Source organism: Hesperophylax consimilis, chromosome 17, assembly GCF_061612785.1.
Source record: "Hesperophylax consimilis isolate HC1 chromosome 17, BYU_Hcon_1.0, whole genome shotgun sequence".
NCBI classification, from domain to species: domain Eukaryota; kingdom Metazoa; phylum Arthropoda; class Insecta; order Trichoptera; family Limnephilidae; genus Hesperophylax; species Hesperophylax consimilis.
Window position 1 is genome coordinate 29,990,725 of NC_142852.1, and position 23,645 is coordinate 30,014,369.

Here is a 23,645-nt window from a genome sequence, read left to right on the forward strand (position 1 = left end):
TGCTCAAACGAAATCTACATAAACACTTTGCTGATATGTATGACTTCTCCACTCCATAGTAAAAAACCCATTTTTTAGCTTCTGTTTTTTCACTCTTTTCTTTTATGACTTCTTTTATGACTTTTTAACTTTAATATATATGTTTTAACTTTACAAATTAATATTGTAATTTAAATAACAATTCGAATATGATTTTAAGTCCCTATAAATGCTGATTAATTTCAATCCATTTATTTTTCTAAGTAAGTAAAAAAAGAAGAAAAAAAACTGTTCTCCATAATGGTATTCTGTATTATTTGTAAAACATTTATGTACTACAGATATAATAACTATTTTATTTATATATGTACGTAAACTTTTCAATGTCACATAGTTAATGTAATAACACTAATAACAATTTATGTAAAAGCCCAATGGGCGTTTAAATAAATAAATAAATAAATAAATGTACCTTGATAACATTTATCAGGTGTTTTCATAAAAAAAAACAAATATTCGGGTGTACAAATATTTCTGAAAAAGTTTGTATTTTGATTACTTTGAAAAATATATATCTATATAGACTATATATTACTAGCTTAACTATTAATGTAAAGTATGGAAATATAATTCATAACAGCAGCGTGTACAAATGTTAACTAAACCAGGCAATTTGGCTGTCCTAAAACGGAAAATTTCCTAGTTGGACAGCCAAATCTTCCTTAATATGTATGTAATTATTTGTATCTAATAAATAAATAAATAAATAAAAATAACATTTTAAATACATCTTTTTGGTGCAAACACAACCTTTTTTTTAAAAATAGTTCGGCTTAAGATTAAAATACACATTTTAATACACAAATATATTTTAAGGATTATCAGCACCACAATTTTTTTCGTCATATTCAAAAATTATTACAAAAGGTCGGAAACTTCGGTTACAAAGAGGTGTACGTTTTGATTATTTTGTGGTAAACTTCTATATTCGAATATAAAGCTTGTTTTTTTTATTCTTTCTAATCCCGTTTATTACTAACAATGCTGGTAAGGGAGATCGTGTAGTGGAAAACATAGGTAAAAGAGAATTAAGTTTGTAGGAAAGAAATAAAAATTATAGCGAAAAATGTGGATGACAGTTTCTTTATTTGAAGGAGTCCATTTCAAATTATTCACTGACGACTTTCTGTTTTAAAAAATTAACTTAGATCTATTAAATAGTTGTTACAAATAAATGACTTATTTCTAAATACAAACAAACGTCAATATATCAGTTAAACTAAAATAAATTCAATATTCAATGAATATAATAAGCAATGTTTTGACCGGTCTAGGATGCCCCGACGACGCCATCAAGGGCATCGAGTGCGCCAAGAGACTGGGTCGTGCCTTGCCCAATAAGAGCAGGCCCATCCTGCTTCAGTTCCTGCGCCAGTCCGATCGTCGATCCGTGTGGGAAAGAAAAAAGGGTCTGAAAAACTCTGCTCTCCTCTTAACAGAGTCGCTCACTCCCATACGGCAGAAGTTATTCTCCAAGGTCCGTTCGGTCTTTACACCATTCAAATGCTGGACCAGTGATGGAACCATCGTCGTTCTCCTTCCGGATGGCAGCAAGCGCGCCATCAACTCCCAAAAGCAGCTGGATATCGTGACCGCCCTCTTGACGAGGGCCAAGGCTCTTAACCCAGCAGCTCCTCCAGTTAACAAGTCCACCGGCGCCGTGCCCGATTCCGATTCCATAGCTGGTTCTGTTAATGATGACTCCAGACCGATCGGTCTGCGTTCCAGAACCAATAAACATAAATAATAATCTCTTCAAACTTAGCATAAATACCTTGTGGCATCATTATCGGTATTTTTAAAAGTAGGTTACTAAAAATAATAATAAAAAGTGATTTGTTTTTGATAATATAAATAATAATCTCTAAAACTACGTTATTAAAAACATATTTTGCTCGAATGGTGAATAGTTTGAATTATCAACAAGTACGTAGGTACATAGATAATATATTTAACTTACATTATCGCATTATAACTTATCCTACATATTATAACTTTATTATTAATCTGCCCACAAACCATAATAACAAACATCTTATGAATACCTATGTAGTACCCGCTCGCCATACAATTAAGTAATTATTATTATTCAATTCAGCCTGCTAAAATATTATACACATTTAGAAACGCCCGTATTATAATACTCGTGCAGGCAAATTATCGCAATACCGCGCATCTTACAGTTGTCGATACCTACTTACAATTAGGCTACTGGCAGCGTGTGTACTTCACGACATTTATTTACAATTTCGACGATATTGTGTGCCTTTATCTCAATGGATATATATATTTCATGTACCTATGCTCAAAATGCAGTGATACTATTATTACTGTTTATTATTCATGTTTATCTTATGTTTTCCATGTATATCATGTTAATAATACTATAACATTGTATATCTCTCATGTACATATCTATCTACAATGCTACTAATAGATATTGTCTATATTTCAAGAATGCCTACTAACAATAATCCTGATACTATTGATACGGTCTCTACTTTATTTTATTAGTACATTTACAAGCTATAATCAAGCTGTTCATATTATTTCCTGTATTTATAAACATATTTTAAGATCATTCACACGATCTGCATTTTTCTTTTAATTTTAACTTACCGTTGTATATCATGTTAATAATACTATAACGTTGTATATCTTTCATGTACATATCTATCTATAATGCTACTAATAGACATTGTCTATATTTCAAGAATGCCTACTAACAATAATCCTGATACCGTCGATACGGTCTCTACTTTATTTTATTCATATACTTACAAGCTATAAGCAAGCTGTTCATATTATTTCCTCTATTTATAACCATATTTTAAGATCATTCGCACGATCTGCATTTTTCTTTTAATTTTAACTTACCATTGAATAATGTTATTATTTTTATTTTCATTCTTATCTCTATTTTTATTTTTATTCTTATTTTTATTTCCCATTTCGTTTATACCTAGTTATCTTATAAATTTTGCTAAAATAGTCTGTTCTGTTTTCAATATTAATTTTTGTATATTTACAATAAGGAATGTATATACTACCCAATATAGAAGATACACTCCTACACTCTCCTTACCCATCTTTATCTCGCTATCCCCCCTCCTCCTGTACTTGATGCTCACTTTTGTACATTATTCTATCAATTTAATATCGTACATGTCATTCATAATACACTACTCTTCAGTTATACTCATATATTATAACCAAATTGTACCCAACTATTACTCAACTAAATTAAAATGTTAAATATTATATACCAACACTGTAGAGGACTACGTACTAAAACTGAGATTTTTCACAATAATATTCTTTTGAATGACGATTGCTTCATTTTCGGTATATCTGAGTCTTGGCTTATTGATTCTATTTTAGATCCGGAACTGGCACCAACTGAATTTTACAGTATTTTTAGACGGGACAGGACAAATAACATTACAATTAATAGCATTAATACCCAATCAGATTCTCGTCGAGGCGGTGGAGTCATGATCATAACTCATAACAATCTTAACGCATACCCTCGCGAAGACTTGGTCTGTAATGCTGAATGCATTTGGGTAACTATTCCCCCGTCTAACTATACTTCAAAACGTACCATTCATGTTTCTTGTATATACTTACCACAGGGACATGGATATGAAAATGCTCTCAGTTCATTCCTTTGTTTGCTTGCTAACGTCAAAGATCAAAACCCAGATGATATTATTTTCGTAATTGGAGACTTTAATATGCCCACCATAACATGGAAACCACAAGATAATAATTCACACTTAACCTGAAAATTTAAATTCAATTACTTCCTTACTTACTGACACAATCCATTACTCTGAACTGAACCAATACAATTCCATCAAAAATGCCAATAAACGTATACTAGATTTAGTTATCTGTAATGAGGAATGCCTTGTATCTCAAGCATACAACCCTCTTGTCAAAGAGGATTTACACCATCCATCGCTCAAAATCATACTACAATTAGACACACTTCCAACTATCAATGCTCCACCAAAAGAAATTTGTCGGTATAATAAAGCTGATTATGATTTAATAAACCAACACCTGTCTAAAACAGACTGGTCTTTTACTCACGATAATGCTGACGTTGACGAAGCAATTTATACTTTTTATGACATTTTAAATAACACCATTAACCAGTTTGTCCCCAAACGTTTCATCAAAAAGAATAAATTTCCCAACTGGTACTCACCTCCCCTAATCAAAATCATAAATGAGAAACAAAGACTACACAAAAAATGGAAATCAAATAATAATCCAGTTGATTACATAGAGTTCTCTATCAAACGAATACAACAAAAACACTTACAGAAACATTGTTACACCCAATATATAAATTCAGTTGAGTCTAGTATTCCAACTAACAATAAAAGTCTCTGGAATTACGCTAAGAACAAAAATAGGACAAATGGCATACCACAAATCATGAACCTAAAAGACGAGTCAGGCACCGGTGCTCATCAAGATCAAGTGTGCCAACTGTTCTGTAAACACTTCCAATCTACTTACGTAAGCGATGAGGGCACGGATGATCCCAGTAATATAGATAATTCTACCTGCGTTAATAATAATAACCCGATCGGGGACGTACAAATAAGCAACTCATTGGTCAATAAATACTTGAATGAATTGGATGTTACAAAGGGTGCGGGTAGTGATGGTATCTCGCCATTTTTTATCTCAAAATGTGCCAAAAATCTTGCATTTCCTTTAACTAACTTATTTAACATGTCTTTAAAAAAAGGAATATTTCCTACAAAATTCAAAGAAGCCATTATAATCCCCATCCATAAAACTGGTTCAAAAAGTAACATTGCAAACTATCGCCCAATCTCAATACTCACAGTATTTAGTAAACTCTTTGAGCGTATTGTGTACGATCAAATTTATATAACTATTGTCCGCAGCATACAAAATCAACAACATGGTTTTTTACAAAAAAGGTCAGTAATAACAAACTTAGTCAACTTTACTGAATACTTAACAAGCAATATGGATAATGGACACCAAGTAGATGTTATCTACACAGATTACTCGAAAGCTTTCGATAAAGTTAACCACTCTATCCTCATTAAAAAATTACACCAATTAGGAATCCATGGCGACTTACTTAGATGGCTAACTTCATATCTGCAGAAAAGACTACAGTGCGTATCAGTTGAGGGAACTAAGTCTAGTTTCTTAACTGTGCCCTCTGGCGTACCGCAGGGTTCCCATCTGGGACCATTACTGTTTAATGTATATATATTTGATATTTATAAATGTTTTTTACATGCTAACTACCTTGCATATGCAGATGACAAAAAAATATACTTAGTAATCAAATCTATAAATGACTGCATAAAACTTCAAGAAGACCTAATTCGTCTTTTTGCATACTGTAAATTAAACAAATTAATCATAAACATCTCTAAGTGCAACAAATTATCTTTTACGCTCAACAAAAATAAAATTTATTTTAATTATAACTTTCATGATACACATATCAATGAAATAGAATCAATCCGTGACCTTGGGGTAGTACTGGATGTAAAACTAAATTTTATCAAACACATTAACGAAGTAATCAACAAAGCCAATAAAATGTTGGGATTTATAATTCGTATATCTAAACCTTTTCGCAATATTAAAACCATGTATTCCCTTTACACCACGTATATCCGCCCCCACTTAGAATACTGCACACTAATTTGGGCACCGTTCTACCAATGCCATATTGACAGAATCGAAAGTGTGCAAAACAAATTTTTTAAACACATAAATTATAAATTTAATTTACTCTTTGCAAATAACACCGAATCCTTAAAATTTCACAACTTTACTCCACTTCAAACACGTAGATTAATATCTGATCAAATATTTTTATACAAAATTCTGAATAACGGCCTGGACTCTCCTGAACTCGTAAATTATTTAAGAATTCACATACCTACAAGGCCAACCAGACAAAACCATTTTTTTCATTTGCCCGTGTGCAGAACCAACCTTAGAAAAAATTCTCCAATCCCCCGTATATGCGCGCAATATAACACGCAATTTAATAATATCGATATTCTTAATAATACTCTTGTGAAATACCGAAACGAAGTCAAGCGCACGACCACAAATATTAATTAAATCAATGTACAGTTATAGAAAAGGTACAACATGAGCGTCTCCTGTCCCCATCCCATCTTCCTCTGCCTCTTGCCCTTTCCTATTCCTTCTTCCTTCTAATATATTTAAATGATTTTTATTTTTTTTGTTAATTTCATTTTCAGTTAATGGTTATAACCAATTACAATCTTGTATTATATCACATTAACCAACATTAGCATAAGAAACTATTTTGGCTTACCTCATATGTAACCTCTTGTATAACTAATCCTGTAAAAAAATGCTGTTTGTTTCTTACAATAAATAAATAAATAAATAAATAATATAAGTTGATATAATTTTTTTAAAAAAATCAACGATTCTTGGACAGAAAAGGTAACAGTTTTTTAAACCGTTATTCAGAAAACCATTTTATTCTTTTCTAGACCACATTTTGCATCTTCACAAAATGAATAAATAAGAAATAATACATAAATAAAATAATTGTTAGACGTTAGGATAAAAAAGTAAAAACATTAATTTATTAATATTCGTATGCAACACTAAAAACACACACAGGTATCTACAAAAAATTATTCATACCATTAATAAATAAATTGATATCTTTAATAACTCAATTGCACACTTAAAAAAGTCGTTTTTTTTTAAATTTTTTACAATGGTTGAAAAAAATGTGACCTTTCCGGGGTACCCCGTTCTGAGGTCACAATTAACCACATTAAGCTGATAATGTGATGAAGCCCTGTAAAGGTGTTTTAAAGAAAATCAAAAAACGTTTCCCACCCGTCGACTTTTCTGGTGGAATTGGTCGTCTTGAACTTTTATCACATCACCTTGAACTATCATCTTGAACTTTTGTCTCATCCCCCGACAATATATAGTCCAGAAAAGCTTCGCCCTTCTGTGCAAAATGATCCAGAATTTAACGCGGATCTTATACGGACGTGAGGTGGCGGGAGCGCACGATGACATCTCTATCGGAAGAATTTACTGTGACTGAAAACAATGGCCGACAAACATGCGGGACCGAACACACTTACTGTTAAACACCAGGTGCGCCAACTTCGAAACTTGGATGATCTTCGTAATAAAATAAAATATATCGCGAAGGTGAATGGTAGAAGAAATCGGGGACGCCCGACTATATTGCGTCTATCAGGTGAACCAGATACTTGAGTATGTTGAGAAAAACAGCAAAATACGATTTGCCGGTTTATGCTCGAACGAGTGTAACTTATATAAAGCTTAACTTATTTATACTTTTGTTTTTAAATATCAGAAAATAATATGTTAATAATAATTAAGCATGGGAGATAACTCGAGAACAAAAACTATGGAGTTCCTCAAGGATCCTTACTGGGGCCACTCATATTCCAAATATACAAAAATGATATCTGTCAATTGAATAAATGGCGAAATCTTCTTATACGCAGATGACACTGCAATATTTTACGTAAGCAAAAACTGTGAAATTCTATTAGAACAATCTTAAATCGATCTTAATATATTGTAAAAATGGCTTATTAAAAATATCCTAACGGTAAATATCTAAAAAAAAAGGTAAAATGATCTTAAGGTCACCAAAAAGAATGACGTCGTTACATAAGCAATTACAAACAAAAGAAAGAAACCTAAATATTCCAGATGTGAAATATAACTGGACCTACAAAGTGACAAACACTTGACCTTTACAGCACATTAAAAAGCTGAAAAAAAAAAATCATTTAACTAATTGATGTATTTGGTAGAATCTCTAACCTTCTACCAACAGAAGTAAAGATGGGCTAATATTTTAGCTAAATACAGTCCCACCCAAATTATCTGATATAAATATGAAGAAACACACACATTACTAACCTAAACGATTAGCAAATAATTCAGAATAAAATTATTAATAAAACTCAATAACTATAACCTAGATGCCCCCACGAAAATACTATCCGAAGAAATTAACTAGTTGAAAATTAGAAAATTGGATGAATATACGAGAAACATATGACTTTTAAACTACAAAATACAAAATGTACCAGTACACACGAACACAATATTTATAAAAACATCACACCAACACTATATTAGACAATATAGTAAAATGTACACAAATACCTCAATGACTGAAAGTGGTAAGAGAAGCATAGGTCATGAGGGTTTTGATATTAACATCTCTATTAGAACATGAATAATTAGTAACATAATAGTGACCAAACATAAAAATTTTGATAATTTTCTTCACTTTAATTCAGCACGTGTTTCATCACGTTGTAGTTGCTTAAACATTTTTTTTTATTTGAAATACATATATATTACAGATTTACAGAAGAAAAGCATGTGGTTTTAAAAACTAATCACAGTAAAATGTTTCCTTTTTAAAGTTACTAACCAATTCAATAGAGAAAAAAAAGATTCCCGTATTTGAGTTGGGGAGTAGTGCCATTACAATATACATAAGGTAAAGAAAATAAAGAAAGTTTTTATTTATAAAGTAAGAAAAAAAAATATAGCATGAAAACAAAAGTTTAGACAATGAAATAGACCAATATAGCAGTTACTAAATTCGATACACAGTAAATGTAAATAAATTTAAGAATATGGATGTTGTAAAATAAAAACAATATTATTAAATTTCGATTAATAAGTAGGTGGTGAGTACATAAAGTTATTCTATTCAGTTGGAATAAAGCAGAGCTGATAATATTGCAAGAGTAGGTACATAATAAATTGCGACAATAAGCTGTTGGTTAGTTAGAATTCTGATATAATATTTCAAGAGGATATGTTAGAAAAATAAAAATATATTTATATACATATGTATTTTTTGTTAATTAATGATGAAATGAAATAATTTATTATTACTCAGTATGAAATATTAAAATTTGCATTTGATCCATATGAACATTTAATCAAAAGATACGTAAAAAATCGTTATAAAAAATTAAATCTTACAATTATCACTGGCTTGATCAAGTAGTTGTTTTTTTTTTATTTAAAAACTTTATAATTTTGATTTTAAGTGGGAGTGCACTAAAAAATTAAACCTTGATAAGTGTAATGGTGTTGAGAAGCACTCCTTTTAAATTATGGGATTTTGAAGTTGCCACGTGATCTTGATCGGTTTCTTATTTTTGGAAATGTTACTGTAGTATTCGAATGATCTTTGTGAGAATAACAGGAAAAAAAAATGAATTGTTTACTATAGACGGTGAGTCAGCAAATGTCTCGTCTAATATATATATATATATATTTTTTTTATTATTTAACATTATAAATGATAACAATATGCAGACTTATAAATAATTTGTTCGTTATTATTCTATTTCTCCATAAGTTGAGCTCCAGGAGCTCGTGGTTATGGGAGGAGTATTTACATTTAGTTCTAATGATTTTTTAAACAATAATCAAAAACTTTTGAAATAAATACAAACATAATATTAACATAGGTACACAAATTAGAAAATTGTTTTTTTTAAGATAATTAAAATAATACATCTTTTTACAGATTAAGTAAGCGTGAGGAAATTAAGGGTACAATATATCAAGAAAAATTAAGAAAAATAGTTTTTTTAAAGACAATCAAATTAATATATATTTTTTACAGATTGAGTAAGTGTAAGAAAATTAGGGGTACACTATATCATTATCCAATTTGAGGGACTTAATTAACTTTTTGAATTGTTCATATTTCATAGTTTCGGTTACACTAATTTTATTTTTGGACAATAATATATTGTACCATCTCACACCTAAATACGAATAGTGGTGCTGAGCCGTGGTCGTTCTAAGTATAGGAATGGCTATTAAGCCATTAGTTTTGAATCTATTGCTTATGCTATCTGAGGGGTGAATTTTATAAATAAAATATTCTTTATAAATTTGATATAAGGCGATTCTCTTATACAATTCTGTTATAGATGGTTTATTAAATTCCTGAAATATCCCTAAAGTAGGGGAGTCATATGGTTTTCTAAGGATGATTTTTATAATTATTCTTTGAATTGTAATTATGGGCTGTAAAGAAGCCTTAAAAGCCCCTCCCCACCCAATAATCCCGTACTGCAATAAGGACTGAATAAATGCATAATAGACAATTTTGATAGTTTTCTTATTTAAAATATTTCGTATATTATAGAAAATATAGATAAGTTTTCTTATTCTTTCAACGGTGAGATTAATATGGTCTTTCCATTTAACGTTTTTATCTATTAAGATACCAAGATATTTTATATTGGATTTATGATTTAGTTTCGCGCAGTCCGTATTACATGTACCGTCATTTACACAATTTTTAGAATGAATTGTTATGTTTATTAGGTTATTTGGCACATCTTCTTGTAGAGTGAAAGGAATACAATATGTTTTTTCTGTGTTAAGTGATAATATTTCGATAAAATGAACAAAGATCATGAAAAAACTAAACATAGAACATTTATAATGTTTTTATACGGTAATACTTCCCTTTTGAGGGATGAAGAGTTCTGTTCGGCACAAAACAGATCAGGCAAATAACACTTTCGAGAACGTGAATAGTTGCACTCAGAACATTTAAAACATCTTTCTCCACTGTGAGTCAGCATGTGGCTCGTTACAATGGCTTAAAACATTAAAAACGTCTTTCTGGACAGTGAAAACGCGCGTGATTCTTTCTTTGGAAAAAATGAAGAGTTGCACTTTGATAAATTAAAGTTTAGAGAATCTCCCTTAAGAGAATATGAATTATTGCATAAAGAAAATGAAAAAAGTTTTTCTCCAACGTGAGTCAGCACGTGGCACGTCAAATATTTATATTGAGTACATGTATAGTTGCACTTATTTGGAACACGAAAAAGTGTTTTCGCCACTGTGAGTCAGCATATGTCTCGCCAATTTTCCCTTTTGAATAAATGAGCTATTGCACAAAGAACATGAAAAAGCTTTTTTTCTAGTGTGAGTCAGAATGTGGCTTATCAAATTTCCCTTTTGCGAATATGAGTTATTGCACAAAGAACATGAAAAAGGTTTTTCTCCAGTGTGAGTCAGCATGTGTCTCTTTAGGGAGCCTGTTTGAGAACATGAATAGTTGCACTCCAAACATGAAAAAGGTTTTTCTCCGGTGTGAGTCAGTATGTGTTTCGTTAGAGAGCCTTTGTGAGAAAATGAATATTTGCATTCCAAACATGAAAAAGGTTTTTCTCCAGTGTGAGTCAGCATGTGGCTCGTCAAATAATTCTTATAGAAAGATGAATAGTTGCACTCGGAACATTTAAAACATTTTTCTTCAGTGTGAGTCTTCATGTGTTTCTTTAGATTGCTTTTTTGAGAACACGAATGGTTGCACTCCAAACATGAAAAAGGTTTTTCTCCAGTGTGAGTCAGCATGTGGCTAGTCAATTTATCCTTTCGAGAACATGAATAGTTGCACACAGAACATGAAAAAGGTTTTTCTTCAGTGTGAGTCAGCATGTGTTTCTTTAGATAGCTTTTTTGAGAACACGAATAGTTGCACTCCAAACATGAAAAAGGTTTTTCTCCGGTGTGAGTCAGTATGTGTTTCGTTAGAGATCCTTTCTGAGAAAATGAATAGTTGCATTGCAAACATGAAAAAGGTTTTTCTCCAGTGTGAGTCAGCATGTTACTCGTCAAATATTTCTTATAAAAAGATGAATAGTTGCACTCGGAACATTTGAAACATTTTTCTTCAGTGTGAGTCTTCATGTGTTTCTTTAGATAGCTTTTTTGAGAACAAAAATAGTTGCACTCCAAACATGAAAAAGGTTTTTCTCCAGTGTGAGTCAGCATGTGGCTAGTCAATTTATCCTTTCGAGAACATGAATAGTTGCACACAGAACATGAAAAAGGTTTTTCTCCAATGTGAGTCAGCAAGTGGCTAATCAAAGTATCCTTTCGAGAGCATGAATAGTTGCACACAGAACATGAAAAAGGTTTTTCTCCAATGTGAGTCAGCAAGTGGCTAATCAAAGTATCCTTTCGAGAGCATGAATAGTTGCACACAGAACATAAAAAAGGTTTTTTACCGATGTGGGTCAACATGTGCCTCGTCAGAAGGCTCCTAAGAGAAGACGTATAATTGCACTCAGAACATGACAAAGATTTTTTTCCACTGTGAGTCAGCATGTGGCACTCCGTGGTTTCAGTTGATTGTGTCTTCAGATCTGACGATAATTTTGAAAAAAAAGGATTAATAGTAAGCTTCATGTGACTTATTACTTTCGTGTTAGAAAAGAACTCATGTAAAAGTAAAAAAAATAGGTTCCCACAGGAACAGCTGACTAATTTGTGCCTTGCACTTATTTATACTTTCGAATTGAAACGTCGAGTTTTAAATAGATTTACTCTATAAAACAATTTTATCAGTGATTGCAATGTAATGTTCAGAATTAAAAAATATTATTCTAACAAAGACTTTTCATAGATAATGGTTTGTAGCTACAGAAAACATTCATTCACCGGGCATCACATTCATCTTCAAATATCTCATCAGTATTTCCAGACGTGTTGCTGCAAGATAAACCATTTCAGAGGCCGCATATAACAGAACTCTCCAATACTGCTCGGTTGTTTTTTTTCAGGAATTTATGTGAATACCGGAAATCAGTGCGACAAATGTTTATTATTATTTCCCTTTATTTCTGAATTGTAAACTGTTAGTATTTACTACGAAATCACTTCTGCAGCAACCAAATCAAACACACTCGACCATTTAGATTTCACTTTTAAGCTCCATTCGCGTATTTATGTTTTGCGATATTCATGAGCATAACATAAAAAGCATCTTTTGTCACAAATGCAGTCTTCCAGAAAACTTAATTTATTTTCTAACTGCCTTAGAAATGTTGTAGTAATAATAGCTAATTTTACGTTTGGAGCATTTTTTCTTTGACCATAAAATAAATGAAAAAAATGAGCCTTCAAAAAATTATTTAAAATCAAGTAATTTTTTTAAACCATAATCTCACAGTTATTTGTGGGTAGTTTTATAAGGAGTTCCACATTGGAATTAATATTTTCACATGTATTAGTTTCGGAGACATAATGTCTTAGAACTTCCTTTTGAGATAATTTTTACCAGAAAACATCAGCATTCAGGTGTTTTTGTTTAGATTAACTGGACTACTAAGAATGAAAAAAACATTTTACCTGCTGTCTTGACAATTCTTTCAAAGCGTTCTAAGCACTCCTTTTTAACATCCGGCAGGTCTATGTCAATTTCCATAGATGGGAATCCCCCTTCATCTTCTTCTCGGGGTCCAAGCTCCGCCTTGGTGGTAACAGACTCTAAATTAAAGCAACCTGAAAGACAATACAACAAAGTATATTAACAGTCAATGTACAAAAAAACTTGTTTTTACTTAAAATTAAAAAAATTATATTAAAGTAAAATATTTATGAAAAAAGATAACATTGATTGACCACACAGGAGCAAGAATAAGGTGAACAGACCTTAAGCTTAATTAAGGAAATAATAAAGATGCCAGATGTCACTTCAAGGACCGATGTTTCAAGAAGGAAAACATTTACTCTTAGGTACCTTCAGAACACGGTTTTATTATTATAAGTCAACGGAATGATATTTTCTTTCGTAAATATTTAGTTAATAGACACGAATATATGTCAAAAAAGATGAGGGTTCATTGTGAGCAATACTTGAGCTAAAAGAGTTTTGTAGTTTAGCAGTTATAGAAAAGATTTATTTTAAAGTAAATACGTCCTGTTTGCACGACATTTCGGAACGGACATGGATTTCGAATATCCGAATTTAGCATTCTACATTTTATACGTATGCAATGCAACTAACCGTCTGTCTGAGTACTCTCCGCATATTGCAAACATTCCTTCTTTATATCTGGAAAATCGAAATTTATATCTGTATACGGTATTTCATCTCCGCCTTCTTCATGGGGCCCTGGTTCCGTCTTGATGGAAACAGTCTCTTGATTTGGTAGATCCATGGCACTGCTGTTGTAGCGTTTAGTATTTGTTCCAGCCAAACAAATATACCTGAAAAAGAAGATAGTTGTGACGGAACCCTACTTTTTATCTGCTGTTTGAAAATTTGGTTTGGCTTGTAATATTCTGTAAAAACAATAAAATAGTATTCATAACACATTATTGGAAATTAGAATATAATTACGTGTGTACCTTGACCTTGAAGTTAAAACATTTGAAAACGGTTGAAAAGGTCGTCGTTAATGGTCAGATATATTAATATTTAAATTGGAATTACCGTTCCGCTTTGGGTACCGATTGGCGTAAGTTAAACTAGATAGTTTAAGACATTTGAGCATGACATGTTGACTATACCCAAGTTTAAGTGCGTCACTAATTGACAGCTCCGTATTTAATATCAATTAAGTGACAAAAAAGTAACCTAGTAACATATAAAGAGTAAACAAATAAACAACGATACGAAAGTAAAACTGGCAGTGTTTGCGACAGTGGCAGTGTAATCTTCAGCCATCGATCGTGATTTAAAATACTAAATTTGAAGTATGAAAATATTGTTGTCATCGTAACGTCAAATAAAAACCATAGACAATATTTACTCATTCATTATCGACTTGTATTTTCTGTGGCTATCAAAGGCGTTTGACACGGTGGATCATAACGTATTGATCGAAAAACTGAAGCATTTGGGAATTGTTGGTACACCTCTGGAGCTTTTCCGATCTTACTTGGACCGTTGCTATTCCTAATCTACGTGAATGACATAACAAAGTGGGGTATTTACGTCTTTTAACGTTCTTATGTTCTGAGTGGTAGGAACTATACAACTTTATGCTGACGATACGAAAATTTTTAACTTACAATAATTTGACAATAAACTGAAGCTAGCGGAGCTTGAAACTGATATGAATGCTGATATTTCCCATCTCACAAACTGGTTGAGAATAAACAAACTAACTCTTAACGTAAAAAAAAAAACATTATATACTTTTCGGTAACAAGAAAAATTTCAGCCTCGATATTAAAATTGGAGACAACTGCCTCGAAAAGAAAATGAACACAAAATATTTGAGTCTGATCGTAGATTCCCAACTCTCGTAGGATCTCCATATTAATCATATAAAAGAGAAAATTACCCCTATAACTGGTGTACTATATAGGCTTCAAGGATTACTACCCATTCCTTTAATAACTTCAGTATACTAGGCCATGGTACATTCACACCTTTCCTATCTCTGCTGTATCAGGGGTTTTGCCTCAAAGAAATTGATAGCTGACCTGCAGGTGGTTCAAAACCGAGCTCTCAGAAATGTGTTTGAACTTCCATGGGACACTCATGTTAGGGACATCTATTCAGTTTCTGGTATCCTTCCAATTACAATCCTACCTAAATATGAAATCACAAGCACCATCCTACAAATTAATAATGAATATGTGAGAAACATGGTATTGGTTTAAAGTTATAGGGATATTGCGCGGTAAACAAAAATATAAAGTAGCTTTGAAAGAAACAAATTACATGATACAGAATACTGTGAGAAAGCGGATACCGAAGACAGCAGTAACATGTTTGTAGTCACATGTTTTGCTGATCATGTGTGATTATCTTTTGAAGGTCTCCTTCACGGCGGATGGTGAAAACCCAAGAGAGATCGTTCCTCTTCGCCAGAATACTGCCGTTCCGCACCCAAATGTATTTAAAGCCGTTAGCTTTTCCGGCGGCTCGTATTTTGGCAAATAGGATTTTATTTTTCAATGTAAGGTGCTCGTTTATATAAAAATTGGTGGTGGGAGCACCAAATCCTAATTGTTCCGTGGTAAGGCCGCGGCGAGTCCTTGCTGCAGCGATGACAATGAATCAACGACTAGAATTAATGGAACACTATTGGTCTAATATTATAAAAAATTGCTGTTTATGCTAAATATATAAATGACTGTTTCCGAAATAAAAAAAAATAAAAATATCAGTAAGAATAGTGATAAACTACACGAAAACTTATATAATTTTCTATAACGGGTATTCAAGAATACAATGATAGTCTAATGAACTGCTTAAATGTGCAAACTATGAAGAAATACTGTTATTATTAATTTCAACAAGACAAAATGGATATGACATTCAGTTTTGGAAGAAAAGTTATTTTTACCGTTTTCTACTTTGTGTTAGCATTATATATTTTGTTCAAAGACAAGTAACATTCAACACTTTATATTTATGTAAACAACTTACGTGTTTCGTAGGCGATGAAATAGGTCATCTATAATCCCTGAATGAATACTGTAATAATTAATTTAAGCCTTTCGTTTACAGACAAAACAATATAAAATTCTGGAGGCAAATAAGCATAAATTACATGATAAGTTGTTTCAACGATGTAGAAGTTCTGCTCTTTGCTGATGACATCAAATTAAATAAATAAACATCCAATATTAGCGACTACATAATTTTACAGTCAAAATATCGAAAATGTGTATCGCTAACAACTTATCCCTCAACGTCGATAAATGTAAGACACTAATATAGATCTCATTATCATTTCACCACGCAATCGCTGCCTCCATCGTGGCAGAAATTACTTTACTAGTTTTTGTACAGAATGTTTTATTGGTATACGAAGTCCTCGTTTACGTATTTTATTAAGTCATTGGGTGACGCCATGAACAAGTATGCGTCCTGTCCGCGAAACATTCTAAAACACATGAAATTAACATTTGACACACTGGCTGTCGGAGTAGTCTCAGAATACTGCAAGCATTCCTTCTTTAAATCCTGGTGGTCGAAATCTATAACCGTATACGGCATTTCACTTCCATCCTCTTCCTGGGTCCCTGGTTCCACTTTGATGGAAGCGCTCTCTATGTCGGGAAGATCCATTGTTTTCTGTGATAGCGTTCTGTTATATAACAGACATTGAACCCAGTTCAATATACATATGTACTGAAACAACGATTGAAAACAGTTAAAATCGTTTTGAGAGAACCTTCTATTTGGAACATAGAGTTATTCTGGCGGATATATTTATAAAGAATGTTAAGAAATACATTTGACAGGATTCGTATGAGTAACCAACAAAAAACTTGTTGACAGCGCTATAAGGTTGCAAATTCACGCCGAGCTGTAAGGGGGTGACAGATTAATTCATAACTCCATATTGCTCGCCATACAATCCCATACAGGCCTGTCACACATAAGTGTGGACGTAGCGAGGATATACGCCGTGATCTGCTAGCCAGGCTTTATTTTAAAATAATGCGACCCCCTCTCCTACCAACCGCATGAGAAGGGGCCTGAAAAAGTAACGAAGAGCCGTAATTACAAAGTGACAGCTCCCATACATGAAATGACATTCCGCGGCAGTCCCCCAATTGATTTGACATACTTTCCTAAGGAAGATTTTAGCGTAATGTATCAGCACAACATATAATACGTCCATGCCACGCCCAATTTATGCGCACATAATGTGTCTCAGACCTTATGAGTAACTAAAAACGTGACATAAGTGTAGAAATGTCAAAATAATGTGGACGTAGTTTACTTGGGTCGAACCAGTTGTGAATAATACAACAACCTCTCCGTGTCTTATATTGACATTTGGTAAATGTAACAAAAACTATGCTATAATAATGGAATCATTATATGAATGTAAGTATTTCGTTTCGTGAAATTATTTAATGAAGTGGAAATATAAATAAAAGATGTAAACGTTTAATATGTACCAACTTATTATTTAAAAAACACTTTTGGTCGCTAGATTATACTGAAAAGTAAGTTTTTCAGTTCCTGGAATTGAATTTTGATAGATAGTTGATTAACTAGGCGGACATTGATACTGATGTGAAAGTTTTAGGGTTAGTTTTTTACCTCCCTTATTTAAACCAAAATAAATACCTGTGATCCTAAAATAAGTTCTTAGTTTGAGTTCTAAAAACTTGGGTAAAAAAGGAATATTAATATGTCAAAAGATGGCTTGAGGAAAAGACGTCAAACAATCCGTTTTTTAAGAAAAAGCTAATGAAATGCGGTATTTCATATTTCTGCAAGCTGATATACTTACTCTGATTATTAACTAACTGATACAAAGTAATTTTTAAATAATAAAGTGCATATAAAGCGTATCGCTATGTAAATTTACATTATCTACAATGAGCAAACAAAAATGTATTATCGTCCGTAGCGTGTAATCATGATTAGTGTTGATATATCTGTAAATTATTTCTCGAATGTTGTACAAGATTACGGATTAAAAAGTTTAATGTGACATATTCTGACACTAAACTTGCATCTAAAAAGATCTCAGGTCTAATTTAGTTACTTTAACCTACTTACGTAAGATGAAGCGCTGCGGGCAGTTCCAATGTGTTGAAGAAACGTCTGTAGAATGTAGAAAAGTAGAAGAACCACCTTCAATGTAACATTTAATAAAAAAAGTCACAATAATGATATGTTTATTGAAATAACCACCCTAAATGCACCATTACTGAATATTAAGCGTCGAACAAAAATACTGTCGTGCGAAAGCACGTGAATCATTATATTGACTTAACCATAGACAATACACAACACACAAGTTTTTTTTTTAAATTAGCCTATGACGGTACCTATTTGCAACTGTGACATTATGATTTAAAAAGTGCACCATAGTCAATATAATTGCACAAAGACAATTGCGTTCATTCATTATCTCAACACATATTTTTAAATAAAAGTGATGGATTACATAAAACAACAAAACATTTTCACACGACAATGAATCTACCTAATCCCAAACAAATTGAAACATTATGTTTTAACACCATTGTCTAAATAGGACCAGACACGGCCTATTGACATCAAAATAACCCCAATCCAATTTTGATTTGGTTCACGTGAACATTTATAAAAAAGCGCGCGCATTGTGTCGCAATGCGAAGAGGGCAATGTTTTGCTTTTTGCGTTTTGCCTTTTGTTGGACTAGAAGCTAATTGGTTTCCCAGTCAAGCTTTGAAAGTAATTTTTTTACAAACGCAAACATAACACATTTCTAAATATTTTAGAGGGCATCTACCACAGACTTTATTTCTGAATAAAACTAATAAATATATAAATAAAATTGTTAGAATATGGCTATATAAATGCAATACTGTTTAACCTTGTTCTATGGTCTATTACTCTGAGAAGAGACCTGTCAAAGTGTACACTTGTTGAAGAAGAATAAAGTCATTACTGAAATAAACTGAACCCTTTTTATTGAAATAATCACAGGTTATGGGCCCAGAGTCGCTAATCTGTTGATGAAGTTAAAAGTACGCAAAATAAATCAACGGGAGTGAATATCAGCGAAAAGTGAGGTTAGGTTGCCGGAACGCGTGCAGAAAATTTTCGTTGAGAAGGATAAAATACCACTGAGATATCTGATCAGGCAAGGCAGGATAGCAAAATGGAAGGAAACGTGATGCCTACCAATGTATTGAAGTTGGAAGGGGCAAGGAATTGGAATATTTGGAAATTTCAAACGACAGTACTTCTCAGAGGACAGGGATGGCTGGACATTGTTGAAGGGCGCACTATGAAACCTGAAGATGTTACCGCGCGAACCACTTGGGAGACAAAAGATGCTAAAGCTCAGACGCTACTGGTTACGAGAATGTCGGAAAACGTTATGCTACATATCATATCGTGCACAACTTCGGCTGCTATGTGGAGTAAGCTTCTAAGTGTATATGAACAGAAGTCGGAAACCAGTATCCATATTATCCAACAAAGATTCTTTCAATACAGATATGAGAAAGGCACCGAAATGTCAGTTTTTCTCTCTAAAATTCAAGAGATGCAAAATCAGTTAAAACAAATGGGCGAGGATATGTCTGATAAATTTATAATAACTAAAGTCTTAATGAGCTTGCCAGATGAATATAAACATTTCATATCGGCGTGGGAATCGGCGCCAGACGACAAACAAACGTTCGATAATTTAGTAGCCAGGTTATTAATTGAAGAGGAAAGGGTGAAAGTTAAAAGTGATGAAATACAAGATACTTCGTCCTCATCTGCGTTCGTAGCTAAAAGAAATATTAAGTGTTACATGTGTGGTAAAGTCGGACATTTACAAGCTGAGTGTAGAAGTAATCGAGACAGTGAGAAAAAGTTAAACGAACGTAAATGCTTTTACTGTGGAAAATTCGGGCATTATAAGGCACAGTGTCGGTTTAAAAAGTCAAAGGAAAATAAGAAAACAAGTAATGCTTTTGTAGTGTTGAATTCCTCGCATACAAATTATGAACAATCAAAGTGGTTAGTTGACTCTGGAGCGAGCGAACACATGTGCAACGATCGCTCTTTATTTACATCATTTTCAAATGTTCCGCAAAAGTCAGTTATTGTTGGAAATGGAGCTATCCTTAGTGTGTTAGGCTGTGGACAGATGGCGGTACAAGTATATAATGGGACTGAATGGATAAATTCAACCATAAACAACGTTTTGTTCGTTCCGGATCTGAAGTCAAATTTATTTTCTGTGAAATGCGCAGCTGACCGCGGATACACTATGGTCACAAGTGACAGTTCGTGTTTATTTTATAAAAATGGCGTTGTTTGTGCGATAGCAAGTCGATTAGACAGTTCATACTATATGGATTTTCGTTTCAAATGCGAGGTCGCAAGTGTTGCTAATATTATTAAAAATGACCTATACGAGTGGCATGAGAAATTCGCACATCAAAACTTTGATTACGTAAAGAAAGCATTGCAGAAAAATAACATTGAAGTAAAACAAACTAACGTACCCCAATGTGAAAGTTGCTTGAAAGGAAAAATACATCGGCTACCATTTAAGAGGAGTGAGCATGTGAGCACAAAAACATGTGAAATCATACATGGGGATACTTGTGGACCCATGGAAGAAAAATCAATTGGCGGGTCGAGATACTTTGTCGTTCTAAAGGATGACTATTCTAACTTTAGAAGTGTGTATTTCGTTGAAGCAAAACACGAGATTAAGCGCTGTTTGGAGGATTTTATAAATAAAGCCGAAAATACTACTGGAAACAAAGTCAAGATATTTCGGAGTGACAATGGGCTAGAATTCATAAATAGAGATGTAAAGGAAATATTTTCTAAGCGTGGAATAACCCACCAGACTACTGTTCCCTATACTCCCGAACAAAATGGGAAAGCTGAAAGGGAAAATAGAACCCTAGTTGAAGCAGCACGAACAATGCTACACGCGAAGAATTTACCTAAGAAATTGTGGGCAGAAGCGGTAAATACTGCTGCTTTTGTCTTGAATAGAACTGGGAAAGGTAAAGAAGGAAATTCTCCATATGAAATATGGACAAATAGTAGTTTTGATGTTCATCAACTGAAGGCATTTGGTTCACCAGTGTATGCACACATCCCAAAAGAGAAAAGAAGGAAATGGGATAAGAAAAGTGAGAAGGGTTTGATGGTAGGTTATGCTGAAAACGTCAAAGGCTATAGAATTTACTTCCCTAAGAAAAACAGCGTAGATGTAAAGAGAGATGTAATTTTCTTAAGTCAAGAGGAAACAGAAGAAATTGAGGATGTGTCGGATCAGAATACTCAAACTTTGCTGACATCAGAAGAAACAGTGGAAGAACAAAAGGTTGCTGAATGTGAGGAAACTCAAGTTACTCAAAATGACAGTCATACAAATCTCACTGAAAACAGTTCTTTATGTGAAAGTGAAAGTGAATATGAGCCATGTGATGATGAACTATCAGACCTAGATGAAACATTGTTACCTCAAAATGAAAGAAGCAAGCGGGTGAGGAAACCGACAACATTCTATCAATGTCAAAATGTTGTAAGTGAAGAAAATGAGCCAGTGACATACAAAGAAGCTATGGAAAGAAGCGATGCAAATAGGTGGAAAGAGGCAATAAGTAGAGAATTGCAAACTTTAGAAGAGAATAATACTTGGGATTTTTGTAATGCACCAGTACATGAAAAGGTAGTAAGTAGCAAGTGGGTTTTTAAGATTAAAAGAAATGGTAATGTGAAGCAGTATAAGGCTAGGCTAGTTGCAAGGGGGTTTGAACAAAATGGTTGTTTTGATTTAAGTGACATTTACGCTCCTGTGGCTAAATTATCAACATTTAGAATTTTTGTAGCGATAGCGACTAAATTAAATTTACCTATATATCAAATGGATGTAATAGGGGCGTTTTTGTATGGCGATATAGACAAGGAAGTCTATATTAAATTGCCAGAAGGGGCTTATTCTTAGGGAAATAATATTGTAAAGCTAAATAAGTCACTGTACGGTTTAAAGAGTTCACCAAAGTGTTGGAACATAAAATTCAATTCTATAGTAAATAAGGAGGGTTTTGCTAAATCTAACTGTGACTCATGTTTATATTTAAAGTATTATGACAATGAGAAAATGTACATTTTACTTTATGTCGATGACATTTTAATTTTTGGTACAAATGAGGAAGATATTTCTAAATTTAAGAGTATATTATGTAAAGAGTTTAAAATGAAAGACTTAGGGCTAATATCAAATTTCCTAGGTATAAATGTAAAGCAAAATTTGAAAACTGGTATTACAGAGTTAGATCAGAGAGAATATTTGGAGAATATTTTAAAAAGATTTAATATGCAAAATTGTAAGCCTATGTCAACCCCTATGGACCCTAATTTTAACACTAAAATATTTGTAAAAGACAGTATTGCTGTAGACAACAGTATTCAGAATTTGTGCAGACAAATGATAGGATGTCTAATGTATGCTGCATCAGGTACCAGGCCTGATTTGTGTTTTCCGGTTTCTATGTTAAGTAGGTATCAAACCTGCGCCAACAATGAGCTATTAAGTGCATTAAAGAGAGTGTTAAGATATATAATGTATAGTCTAAATTATAAGTTAATTTATAAATGTAATGATATCATTTTGGAAGGATATTGCGATGCTGATTGGGGTGGTGATATCAAGGATAGAAAATCCACCTCTGGTTATATACTTTTGATTTATAATTGTCTTGTCGCATGGAGTTCAAAGAAGCAGGCCTCTGTTTCTTTGTCATCCACTGAATCAGAATATGTATCTATGAGCATGGCTGCTAGTGATGTGTCATGGCTTATAAATCTGCTAACTGAACTTGATTTTAAAAATATTTGCCCTGTTAATATATTTTGTGACAATCAGTCGGCATTGATAAATGCAAATACAGATGCTATAAAGCGATTAAAACATGTAGATATTCGCTATAATTTTGTTAAGGAATTGGTCAGAGAAAATAAGATTTGTGTGAGATATGTTAACACAAATTTGCAACCAGCTGACATATTAACAAAAGCTTTAAGCAGAGAGCTGATTGTAAAACATTTAAATAAGTGTGGTGTTATGGGCAAAACTGTATAACATTATCAGTGTTAATATAGGAATTATTATTAGTTTGTTTATGTTTAACAACTGTATTTACATTGAGAAGGGGTGTTAGAATATGGCAATATAAATGCAATACTGTTTAACCTTGTTCTATGGTCTATTACTCTGAGAAGAGACCTGTCAAAGTGTACACTTGTTGAAGAAGAATAAAGTCATTAC